Source organism: Cryptomeria japonica, chromosome 6 (genome assembly GCF_030272615.1).
Source record: "Cryptomeria japonica chromosome 6, Sugi_1.0, whole genome shotgun sequence".
Taxonomy (NCBI): domain Eukaryota; kingdom Viridiplantae; phylum Streptophyta; class Pinopsida; order Cupressales; family Cupressaceae; genus Cryptomeria; species Cryptomeria japonica.
Window position 1 is genome coordinate 195,237,133 of NC_081410.1, and position 13,267 is coordinate 195,250,399.

The 13,267-nt window shown below is 32.6% G+C and overlaps 1 long non-coding RNA gene across 1 annotated transcript; it reads right to left on the reverse strand.

Annotated features, from left to right (window-relative positions):
• Positions 1 to 2,760: 2,760 nt before the first annotated feature.
• Positions 2,761 to 11,251, reverse strand: LOC131076983 (uncharacterized). Its single transcript, XR_009113508.2, has 3 exons — positions 10,803 to 11,251; positions 7,245 to 7,974; positions 2,761 to 2,971 (listed from the first exon to the last, which is right to left on the reverse strand). It is a non-coding gene; the product is annotated as an uncharacterized LOC131076983 (long non-coding RNA).
• Positions 11,252 to 13,267: the final 2,016 nt, after the last annotated feature.

The window sequence follows — 13,267 nt, forward strand, 5'->3', positions numbered from 1 at the left end:
CAATTTATTATTTTCAAACTTATTATTTAATAAAACAAACACGCACAATATAAAGCGAAATGGAAAAATTATTTGAACACAATCCACACAAAGTGAATCCTACTTTAGTTTAAAACACATAGATGTGTGAGAGTGCACCACCCACAATTATTGCACATAAAGTGGATTCAAAATCGTTAAATATGAATTTATTTTGTTAATGATAAGAGTAAATTGTATTTTCAATTTATCATTTTCATATCTATCATGTAATTGCTTACAAAACACAACACATGCACAACATAAAGGGAAATGGGAAAATTTATTTGAACACATGCTAAAGTACAACATTCTACACATGGAGTGCATTCAAACATGACAAACATAAAACACACATGCAACCCATAGTGAATATCAAATTCAATTCAAACACTCAAAACTCAGTGAATGCCAAAGTTAGTTCAAACACACACACACCACATAAATTTAGCTTTCATACATATATACAATGAATGCACAATTACACATAAAACATGCTAAAGTACAAACATACTACACACGAAGTGCATTCAAACATGACGAACTTAAAGCACACATGCAATCCAAAATGAGTATCAAATTTATTTTAAACAATGCGAAAGTTAGTTCAAACACGAACACACCACATAAATTTATGTTTCATACATTTACATGCAAATACATACAATGACTACAATTACACAAATTCATCCATAGTGTAAATTAAAGTTCTTTCATACACACATACACTCCACAGAAATTTAACTTTCATTCATAAACATGAAACACGCATGCAACCCAAAGTGAATATCAAATTTAGTTCAAATATGCCAAAATACAAACACAGAGTGAACATTGAAGTCATAAATCATGCTAAAGTACAAACATACAAAAAATGGAGTGCATTCAAACATGACAAACATAAAGCATACATGCAACCCAAAGTGAATATCAAATTTAGTTTAAACACACAACATAAAGTGAATGGCAAAGTTCAAACACATACATACCACTTAAATTTAACTTTCATACATATAAATGCAAATACATATCATGAATAAAACACAACATGCATTCATCCTCACAAAGTAGTGAACATTATTGAATCTTTTTTGTACACACTCAACACAAAGTGTAAATTAAAGTTCTTTCATACACATACGCATACACACATAAACTCCACATAAATTAAACTTTCATACACAAACATGAAGCACACATGTGACCCAAAGTGAATATCAATTTAGTTTAAACACACAACACAAAGTGAATGTCAAAGTTAGTTCAAACACATACACACCACATAAATTTAACTTTCATACATAATGCAATTACACATGCATTCATCCACACAAACTGACCATTATTCAATCTGTTCTATACAGATTCAACACCAAGTATAAATTAAAGTTCTTTCATACAGTCCAAACTTAATCGAAACACACACACACACACACAATGGTTGCTAAAGTTAGAACAAAACACCAAGTATAACCACAAACGTAAACTAAATGCTAAATTTATAAAACATCATATAATTTTCTCAAACACGAAGTTAAAACACAAACCACACAAAGTTGAATTCCAAAATTAGTTAAAATAGAAAAGCCATCACACAGTGAATTCCAAAATTAGTTAAAATGCAAACAACACACAAAGTGAATTCCAAAACTAATTAAAATACACACAACACTAAAGGTAATGTCAAAATTATCTTTCAAGCACACAAATGGAAACAAAACACATGGACGTTGCTCAAACACGCACACACACAAATGGAAACAAAACACATGGACCTTGCTCAAACACACAAAAACAAAGTTAACATCAATGAAAGCTCAAATCACATTAAGTAAATTATCAAAATTAAATTTCAAACACAACACAATTCATATAAAATGAATTTTGAAGTTACAACTTATTTCACACCAACAAAAAGCGAACGAATGACAAAGTTTAACCACAAATAAAATAAACATGCAGATTTTTTCAAACACATGGAGTGTATTCAAGCATACCAAATGTAACACATTTCACAAAAAAATACTTCAAACACACACAAAGTGAATCCCAAAGTTACACAATGTTTATTCATTTAACACATAGTTGTTCAAACACACTTCACGCGTATACAAACTAGATGCTAATGTTTAAATATACCCAAAGTTCAAACATATACCAAAATACAAACACACAAATGTGAACATATGCCTAATTTGAATAGGTTTTGCAAAAAGTCAGTTCAACCACACAAATGGTAAACACTAAGTACAAGTACAAAAAATGTGAATGCCAGAGTTCAAACATACAATATTCTTAATATAAGGTGAACATAAAAATTCAAATTTACACACGTACTAAATTACAAACACAAGAAAGTGGTTGTCAAAGTTAAAACACATTTCACATATAGTTTGTTTGTTTCACATATTCAAAATAAATGCTAAAGTTTAAATACTGAGATAAGTGAATGTGAAAGTTAAAAAACATTTCATGTAGCATTATTGCAGCTCACACATCTTGTTCAAACATACACTTCACATATATCTTGCTTTAATATAAAATTAGAAAAAAAAAGTAAAAAATTACGCAATAAAAAATAAAAATAAAAAAACAATGTAGAAACACCAAGTTGACAAAAATGGCCATGACCAATGACCATTCTCTTCAACCTTGAGGAGGGGGCAAATTCAACCCCTCCCCCCAAAAAATTTATTAAACAACAAATCTATTTACATATTCATTTACAAATAAGTTGAACGATTTCAGAAAATGATGCAAAAGTGCAATAGTAATATTAAAAATTGTCTTGCATTGATATCAATAACAATTGAGAAACTCTAGGCATCACTTTGTACTCATTCTACATACATGGCAAAGTTATTTATCATTATAGTAATCAATGAATGCCAACTGCTTCTGCCACATCAACTGCTTGAACCAAATCCAAACATTAACTAATGTTGCTGCTCTCCTGAAATCACAAAGAAAATTTATTAACACCCTAATAAACAAGTTTTATTTCACACAACTCAGGTTTTGACATGTCAATACATCAACATTTCATAGCAAGGTTATATTTTAACACTCTATGGAAGGAAAAATAAAAGTTTCACAACCCCAAAATGACTCAAATCCATACACAAACTATAACCTGTGTAATACATGTTACTTCTTTATAAAGTTGCTATAGAAAATGTGGCATATATTGAGGATTTGCATACAAATCACAGAAAATCACATCACTTATCTGTGACGTGATATATTCTTTTGCACAAAAGAATAGATTAGAGAAGGCAAAGTTGTTTTTTATTGATAAAAAGGTGTTAGCAAACAACTGTACATATCTGAGTATGAGTTACCATAAACAGAGTGAGCTAGGTCCCATGTCCCAAATATTCCCTAATTACATAAAAAGAGTGGGCTAGGTCACACTGAGTGAGCTAGGTCCGACATCCCAAAGATTTCCTAATTACATAAACAGAGTGGGCTAAGTCCCACATCCCAAAGATTTCATAATTACATAAATAGAGTGTGATAGGTCCACTACCCAACACTTAATGTTGGCACAGACTAAAAAGTTCATAACAAAGCCTTTACTCATCCCAAAGATTTCCTAAAGATTTCCTAATTACATAAACAGAGTGGGCTAAATCCCACATCCCAAAGATTTCATAATTACATAAACAGAGTGTGATAGGTCCACTACCCAACACTTAATGTTGGCACAGACTAAAAAGTTCATAACAGAGCCTTTACTCATCTCATTAATTTTGGAATGTAGTTGGTAGGCATCTTGGTTTGGAGAAAATATTGGGAGCTAAAATACTGATTTGAACTGAAAATGGCCCAATGCCCGTGTTTGTAGTAACTTTAAGTCTAAGATGAGATTCTGAAGCCAAATGTCTTGTGTAAAGAATAGCTCAATTCATTGTGGTACAACTCTATTTAAGACCTGATTTTTTTGTGAATGGAATGAAGTTGGGTTGGACTAAAGTAGGGATTGATGGAAAAGTAAAGACTATAATTGTAAGAGAGAAAGAGAGCATTTAATCTGCAAACAATAACCACGTTTGGGAATCATAGTTTTTCATGTCACTGCTAAGTGAAACACCAATTCGTGACTGACAGATCACTTGTGGTATCCACATGGGAATTGCTTTTCCATTTGCAAAATATATTGTTCAACTAGGTCTATAGCCCTATCCACCATTGGTTTCAAACTAATGACCTCCAATGTGGAGAACACATGCCTTCACCATCAGCACCCCCACCCCTCAAGAAGTACAGAATTTGACACCCTTTAGCATTAAGTTGTTATAAATTATCTCATGTGTATACAGAATTGCATACATAGCAACAATTCTTACTGCATTCTGAGATATGTTAATTTGAAGACCATACAAATTGAGATTTGGCATTACATGTGTCAACTACGTATTGAAAGCAACTTGTAAACAATCTTCTTGAATAAGTACAAAACTAAGTAGTAAAGAAGAGAGGTAGAATTGTTTTCTTTTGATGTCAGGCATACTTGAATGGCCTTTGATTTCAAGTAGTGCATCTAAATATTAGCAACTAGGGAATGCAGTATACTATTTTTTAAGGTGCACCAAGCAGATAAAATCTTACAGTTATTTACTTACTACTTTTATGCTAAGTATTCTGAGATAAGCATGAATGTCTTCCTTTCAAATATTCTTTTAAATTTTCTTCCCAGATTTCGCAGTAATTTCAAAGTGGTGGCTTAACATGAGATTAATAAGCAAACTTATCAACTTCTTCAGCAAATAGAAAAGGGTACATATTGTTTATTTGGGACTTCAGATAAACAAACTTTTATAGCTTTCGCTGACTGCTTGGCTATTTCCTCATCATCCTCCTTATCATCAATATTGCAATAGTGAAAACAAAAAGATAAGACAAGAACTTCAGTTAAAAAAAATAAAATAAAGATTGGATCCAAATCAAAATACTTCGGAAAAAAAAATTATGCAGACCCAAAAGAAGAAAAAATATCACAAAGATTGCTTAGATATTGAGAGATAGTAAGTCAAAAATTGGAAATAAAACTAAAATTGTGCTTAATGTTTTCTAGTAAATATGTACAAAAACAAATTGTAGTATTACAATTTTACTGTAAAGATTGAACACAAGATTTAGCGTAAAATGGTAAAAAATATTTGTAATACCAAAAACGGCTAAGAGATAATTTATAATGTGTTTTTCACATTCTCTCGTTTTACAAAGATGTTCATTAACCTCTCTCATATGCACATTAGAACCAAAACTCATGATCCTTGTACTTGATACTCGATTGCTAAGATATGTCTTCCATAATGAGAAATCAAACATAAAAAACTCCTTCACAACAATTGGGGCCTCAGATACTTCAACAAGCCACGATATGATCCCCATATTATGCATCACACATGAGACTGAAACCAATTTATTTTGGATTTGTCTACGTCTAGTGTAATTTATTATGGGGATACAAAATGGTTTCAAGTTTTTCAATCATATGGATCCTAGGTAATGAATGACTTCCAAATGTATTAAGGGGACATGACATTCCAAACAGTAGTGTGACTTTTGCTAGAAAAATCACCCTCAAGAACAACTGGAACATAAACTTTCCTTTAATATCATTGTTGTAATTTTTCACCCATTCCATAGCTTGAAATTATATAGCAAGGTCCAAAATATTTGAAAGCATGCAAAAGTCTTTCATTCAAATTTTACCTTTCAGCCTAGCTATACAATGATTTAATGTAGGTCTAATCCTCTTGATGAAACATATGTTCTTTTTCTCCGTTTAAGGATTGCCTCTTACTAGCAAAAACCTTCAACTCCCATATTCAAACTCAATGATTTTCTACTTTATCCATCCTGGTTCTTCAGCTTGTTTCACATAATCTACTATATTGGATGCCTTGCCAAGCAACTGGAGTGCTCCAGTGAGGCCTATGGCAATCCAACATACTAAAAGAGATTTTCCTCATTCCATTCGATCCAATAAAATGATAACGACAAATTTATGGTTTGGGTCTTAAATAATTGTATGTCATAAAGTTGAGAATCCCAATGTCAACTATATTTCATGAAAAATAGTCAGCTTCTACACTCCGAGTATAGATTCTAGTGCTGCCAATAATACGAATATATTCTCCCATTACATCAAACAATTCAAAACTTGAAACAAGTTGCAGTTCTGGATGATACATGACTTAGAGGCCTTTCTTTGCAACTTGAGCATGCCAATCTACATCGAATTCTACCTGACAACTTAATTATAGATCTCTTTAAATATTTTATGATAGGTTTTCAACCTATATTGGTCCTTAAAGTAACCTGAACACAAGTTATTCATGTAAAGAACTTCTCAAGCAAAGAATCAATATATTTTTGGCATGGCAAAGAACTTTTTCAAGGACATAGCAATAGACCTTCCTGATCCCATGTCTTTATCCCATGTTAAAAACTGAGAATCTTATTAAATGTTTGATTGGTCATTTGCTACGAGAAGAATAGATCCATGATATTATTCTATTGAAGAGTCCATCATAAGAACTGCACAGCATTTGTTCCCAAAGTTTGTCGCTCGGGTTAAATGTAAAGGACATCTAAAACTTCTTAATAAAATAGCTGTAAAAATGAGATTTTATATTTACAAATTGGTCTTCTACCCACACAGTAAACAGCACTGTAGTAGATTTGATAAAACCAATGTATCCTACCTAAGAATGTTTTGCCAAAACATGTGCTTCTACAAAACCAATATCCCAATCTCTAACAGTCCTACAAAATCTATATCCTACTGATCACATGGCTTAATTTGCAGAATCCAATGATTTATTCATTGGCAAATATTAAATTTCTTTAGCTAGTTTACAAAAAAATTGACATTGAAAACATACTCTAGTGAAATGGTTTTTTTTTTACTTTTTAGCAAGGAATGTTGAGCATTCCTAACTCCATTAAGTTGTGATCGTTCAAAAAGTAAGGTGCAGGGAAACTGAATAATCCCTGTGACGTAGATAGTTAAACTGTATACTTACAAACTTATACTCAGTTAAACTATGGACACTTACAAATTAATACTCAGCTAAACTGTGGACTTGAGTTCTGCAATTGCTCAAAATTGATATTCTAGTTCAGGTTTGAAAAGACTTTACATATTATATGCCAGAGACAAAAGGCTGGCAAAATATAAATCTATAATCAAATGCAAATTCAAATGTTCGTACCTGTTGTATTCCCTGGTGCTTGTGATATGCAGTTCTGCTTCATTTTTCCTCCTCCTCCTCCTCCTCATCATCACTGCTGCCTGAAAAATCACCACCCACGAAAAAAGACAAATGCAAAATACCAAAAAAGCTTTTTTGAAAACAATCTACACATAAAAATACAAAAGAAAAACACATACCAAACATATTAGAGTAAAACTTACAGACAATAAAAACAGAGGCGGCATGGCCATGCCAAACAAAAACAGAATGAAAGCTAAGAAAAAAAACAAAAAACATAGAATGATGAACAAAGAAACCAACAAAACAGAATCTGATGTAAACAGAACTTTCTAAACATTCATTAAGTCACTGAAGTGAATCTGACTTCAACAATCAAACTGTTAACATCAATGTGAATGAAACAAAAAATTTGTATATTAACATTATTATTAAATATATATAAATTCAAGTTCACAACAAATTTTAATTTACTTTAAAATTCACTCCACTTTTAGCATAAGTAGCCATTTGCTAAATGCCTGCTTTATATTATCCACATCATTGCTGTCTTCCTGGAGCTACACCATCTCCAGCAATGCGTGCAACATGCTTCCATTTAAGCTTCAGTAATATGGTTTCTGTCCTCCCTTATATTGGTTGAGCATTCTTCTACCTCTGCAAATTTTGTTGGTCCACGGATACCATAATAAGCTAATATACATACTGGTTCTCCTTTCCAAAATCAGTCCTGTTAGACAAAAAAAAATTTAAATCATTTTAGCCACAATATTTCTATACAGATAATAATCAAAATTTCAAATGTACATTGCCCCTCCTTTGAGCTTAAGATATATTTCCCATGAGGTCTTAAGGGTGTGACAGAATCTTTGTTATTATGAACATTCAAACCATGTGATAAATAATGTACGAAATACACCTATCCAAAGTTTGGTCAAGAGTCCTGTAATCAAAGATCTTGTATCATCATTATGAAGAAAACTCCATAATATGCATTGTTTTGGTTGGTAGATCTCTGATATAAAGATAAGTAAGAGAAGGACATGTGGCTTGATCATTAGGAAGATAGGTGCTAAGATTGGTTGCTTGACGATCTAATATGTTTAAAGAAGGGGTTCTAACAATATTAGTTTTGAAGAAGGGTTCAAAGAAGTCACCTATGACAAAGCTTACAGGAAGCAAGGTAGCATAGCATAATTCAAGAGGACATTTAAAAAGTCATGCATAGGCCCCTCAATGAGTAAACCCATAAGATGGTAATCTACAGAATGTCAAGTTCCCACATGCTCCTTGAATGAGTTTGGGGTCGTCATTGTTCTCTATGGTATAGTGGTGTTGAGACGAGGAGAGCCTTTTGTAAACTTCAAAACTTGGCCAAACCCTAGCTAAGAAAAAACTCCATAAAAAAGGGTACGAAAGATAGAAATAGGGTTTGAGTGAAGTCCTTAATACTGTTAAACCTCATATTAGGATTATTATAAATTTAAAACCCTTGTGATCATTTTTTTGCCTCTGTCAACTATAAAAATCTTCTATGAATATTTATGTTGAGTTTTGCTTTATTGTCAATGAAAGAGACTATGCAACGGTGAAAAGGAAGAGGTTGACTTTACTACATGAATAGTAGAATGGTAGGTCATGAATTTCATAAGTACGATTATAATGCTTTGATAAATTTTAGAGGGGCAGTATCAAGCTGTGAACACAACATCATAGGGTGAACTATGAATAAGTCATGAACATCTTCAATAAACAAACGCACAAAGATAATAGTCCTAGTGATGACAATCCTCATGTCAAATAATAGTGGGCAAACTTTCTAGATGGATGATTTCATTGATTTGGCATTTCATTTTTACAGTACAGTTCATTCCTTGAAATATCCATAAAAGAAAAGGGTGATAGTCTTTGCAAGAATTGTTATCCTTGAAAATCCTAAAGTAAGAAGTCTGCCATGCCCAGTTCACTAAACTTGCATGCCTTGACTGAAATTGTATATCCATCATGATACATTGAAATCATGAGAGCATGATCTAGACAATGACAGAGTTGAAAAGGTTAAGTAGGACAAAGAATCAGTGACAGTGTACTGGGACTTGTGGAGTGCATCATGAAAGATGTATGACAGGGGTCAAAGCTTTCAATAATCAATAAGAGCATAGAATACAAAGAGAAAAGATAGCAAGTACCACTATCGAAATTCTCCTTAGAATTCCTCTGTCTGAGTGAACACCAAAATGATGAATATTGATACGGTATGCATGGTTGGAAGACATTGTTAAATGAATCATGATAGTGAACAAAACTGCTATGAAGGTATGAGAAATATGAGTCAAAATACTATAGGTAGAGGTGGTTTAGTGCATATGACAGGGCCATTGACAGATTATATGACAATGTGATAAATTAAACCAAGTGAAATAATGGCCATGTGGATGACAGTAATAAATACCAGTGCATAATAGTCCAAGGATCATAAAATAAGCACAAGGGAAAGTGGAAAGAAAGTTAGAAATCAAAAGCAATCAGAATCCTAGATGGTAGTAGAGCTTCGTGACAGTGAACTAATTTGTAAATTAGAGATTCTAGGACAAGGGCATGGCATTTTGACAAAATCTGGACTAAATGACAAAAATACATGGTAGAGGCATGACAGTAGGATGGTAAATATGAAAAGACCATACAACATGCAATAGTGAGGTGCTATAATAGTCACTAAAGTTCTCATGAATGATTGTCGGTGTTTGCAGGATACAGATGACAGACCTAATAGATGACTGAACTTGACAGAGACCTCGTAGGGAATCAGATGAACAAGATATGCATAAAACATGAGAGAAAGATGCTTTAGTGAATCAAACAACTGGTAGCTACTAGTATTAGAGAATCTCCTACACCCTCTTAAGGTATTTGATCACCTTCAAGTCGCTTCTCATATGACCTGAAATCAGGGAGAGGGTAGTCATGGTAGTCTGGAGGAGTTTTAGATAGTTGCAAGCATATAAAGATCAATTGGTAAGTTGGAAGGTAGGTGAGAAGATATAGAGGACAATCTATGCAAGGACAATTGCAGACAGGGGATGAGTCAGCTGGATGCCCAAGGAAAGGAGTTGACTCAACAAGCAATCAAGGAAAGCATAAGATATCCTAGATTGCAGACCAACTTCTTCAATTGCTGCCAAACATTAATTTAATATTATAAAACTAATGAAATGGTAACAGAAGTCCTAGATTGCAGACCATCACTACAGAGATGAATCAGAATGTCTCAAATCCTATTGCTCAACAGAATCTTTGTGTTCTCTGTTGGCCAAGTTAACATTCATGTCATAAACATAGAATATGATTACATTCTACATGGCATAAAATATATTCTATGGTTTTTGAAATTAAAAATTACCTTATCAAAAACATATATCCATTAACCAGATGAAACAGAAAAGAGGAAAAACCAACAGATCAATCTAAGTAATTAAACTCAAGAGGAAAAACCAGCAGATCAATTTAAGTAATTAAACTCAAGAATTCCTTTGTAGGCGTTGGGTATGTGGGACTTACAACATTCCTCCGCACATGATTGGTGATGCGGATGACCTCTGAGGCGTTGGAGGCGTCACTCCCTGGGACAACATTCCTCCGCAGATAGGGCACACCAAATGGCAAATTCACCCCTTGAAGGAAAGGGCATCGAGCCCTGTACCAAGAATCCATAAATTCAGTTCCCTAAAATCTTTCATCTCTATGATCACTATGGCCTTGAAGCAGCAATAACCAGAGGAGTACGCATAGCTAGTACATTCAGAATCGATGTACGCAGGGAAACACTGAACATTGCGGATGAGCTTTTCTTCTAAATCAATGGCCATATATATAATAGGTTAAGGAATAGGAGCGTGTTTTTGGTAACGGTAGCATGCTTTTTTTCAGCTGCAATATCTATCTATGGAGCGTGTTTATTAACGGTAGCATGTTTTATTTTCAACGGGTGGATTCGAACCAGTAGCATGCTTATTAACGGTAGCATGTTTTATTTTCAACGGGTGGATTCGAACCAGTAGCATGCTTTTTTCAGCTGCAATATCTATCTATGGAGCGTGTTTTTTTAAAGGTAGCATGTGTTTTCAATGGGTAGATCTGCGGAAGCAAAAAGAAAACCCCTGCAACCAAAAGTATTACCATCGTGAACCTAAGCGGGAAGTAGTATTATAGTTTTTGAATGTTTTGGGGTTTAATTATGTAATATTTTTTTATTTACCAATGTTTCAATCATGCTTGAAACATTGAAACATTGAAACATTGGAATTATATTGTTTTTTTCAAATTTGTAAGATTATAATGGTAAAAAAAAAAATACAAGGTATTGAATTGTTTAATAAAATATAAATGATGGTTTTGATTATGTTCTAAAAAGGATGTGAATCGATTTATAGAATTGTTTAATAAAATATAAATGATAGTTTTCATGGAATTGATACCCTAAAAAATACACACTAGTCAACCACAATCCATATTATTTTCCAATTTCAAAGAACTTAAAACATAATTCTCCAACATCTCATGGCTCCCTATTTTCCCTCCTAGATACTTAGGTCCATATGGTGTTTACCTGATTTTATGTTACACAAATCCTCATGAAAAAACTCAAAACTTAGGATAGCTCCCTATTTTCCCTCCTACATACCTATGTCCATTGGTGTTTACCTGATTTTATGTTACAACAACCCTTATGAAAAATCCAATACCTCCAAGTTGTTGCTAGCTAAAAATGCACATACATGCATGCAAGGACCAATAAAGAGCATTATAAAAAAATGTTTTATTCATTTAGAACTTTAGTGAAAGAATAAGGATGCTACTCTTATCTTAATTTGATTTTTATTTATGAGTGACAAAAGTTATTCATATTTGGGAAAGCTTATGGTGAGTAAACAAGATGATGAAATAATAGTTAGGTGTACTATTGATAGCAAGTGTACTAATATGCTTTATTTTTTAAATACATACGATAATGGTGTATTATGCATTTTTTAGACAAAATTCTCTTACTCCATCAATCTATTGTATTCATTTGCACCAGTTTATTTCATCTAGAAAAAGAATGGTAAAATGTTTCAAAAATATATGTTTATGTGCAATTGTATCAACAAAGTATTTCATTTAAAAATATCTATGGTATTCACAAAACATATGTAGTAGTGAAAATGAAACACTATCAAATTTTATATACCATTCTCACAATAATGTTTCAAAAACATAACATAGCACTTTAGGATCCAAAAATCACATAGAGAGAAAGAATTTCATTTTGTTGTTTATGTTCCATGTATTTTTCTTAAGAATAAATGTGTTGTACTACTAAGCAATCCATGTTGAATGAAGATAATAGTAGCATAGTTGTGTTTATATTGAGGTGTTAAATGCATGCATAAATTAGAATAGAACTGGTATTCTGGTATCTTTTGCAATATGGTTATAAGGCCATCAACTAATGATTTTGTTTGAATCACATTATTTTTCTCATAATATTTGCAATAACATGGATACGAAGAGGCCACATGGGTTACTAATGCACTTTGACAAAATAATGATTTATCTAGCTTGTAGTTGGATAATGATAGATATGAATTTTTTTCCTTTCTCCATCACTTGACAAGTTCAAACTATATCTTTGATATGAATTCATCTAGCTCATGTTTGGCCAGTGCCTAATTTCATTAGGGTTTTCATTGTGCAAATTTTCTTAAAATGCTTGTTCAATGGTGAAAAGGATGAACAAATTATTCAACAACTTTTCCAAAATTCTTTGTTCCTAATTGCATGTAGACATGTGTGTGTGTAATTTGATACATCTATCATAAATGAAAAATGATAGCAAGCATCTAGATATTTATTTTCTTAGCCTGTCACTTGATATATTTATTGGTGAGATTAAGTGTTGTACCTAGTAATTTCTTCGCCTAGGTCCTAATCACACATGTTACTTAAGTTTACTTAGGGACTGTGATGGCAAAAAATGGGATCGA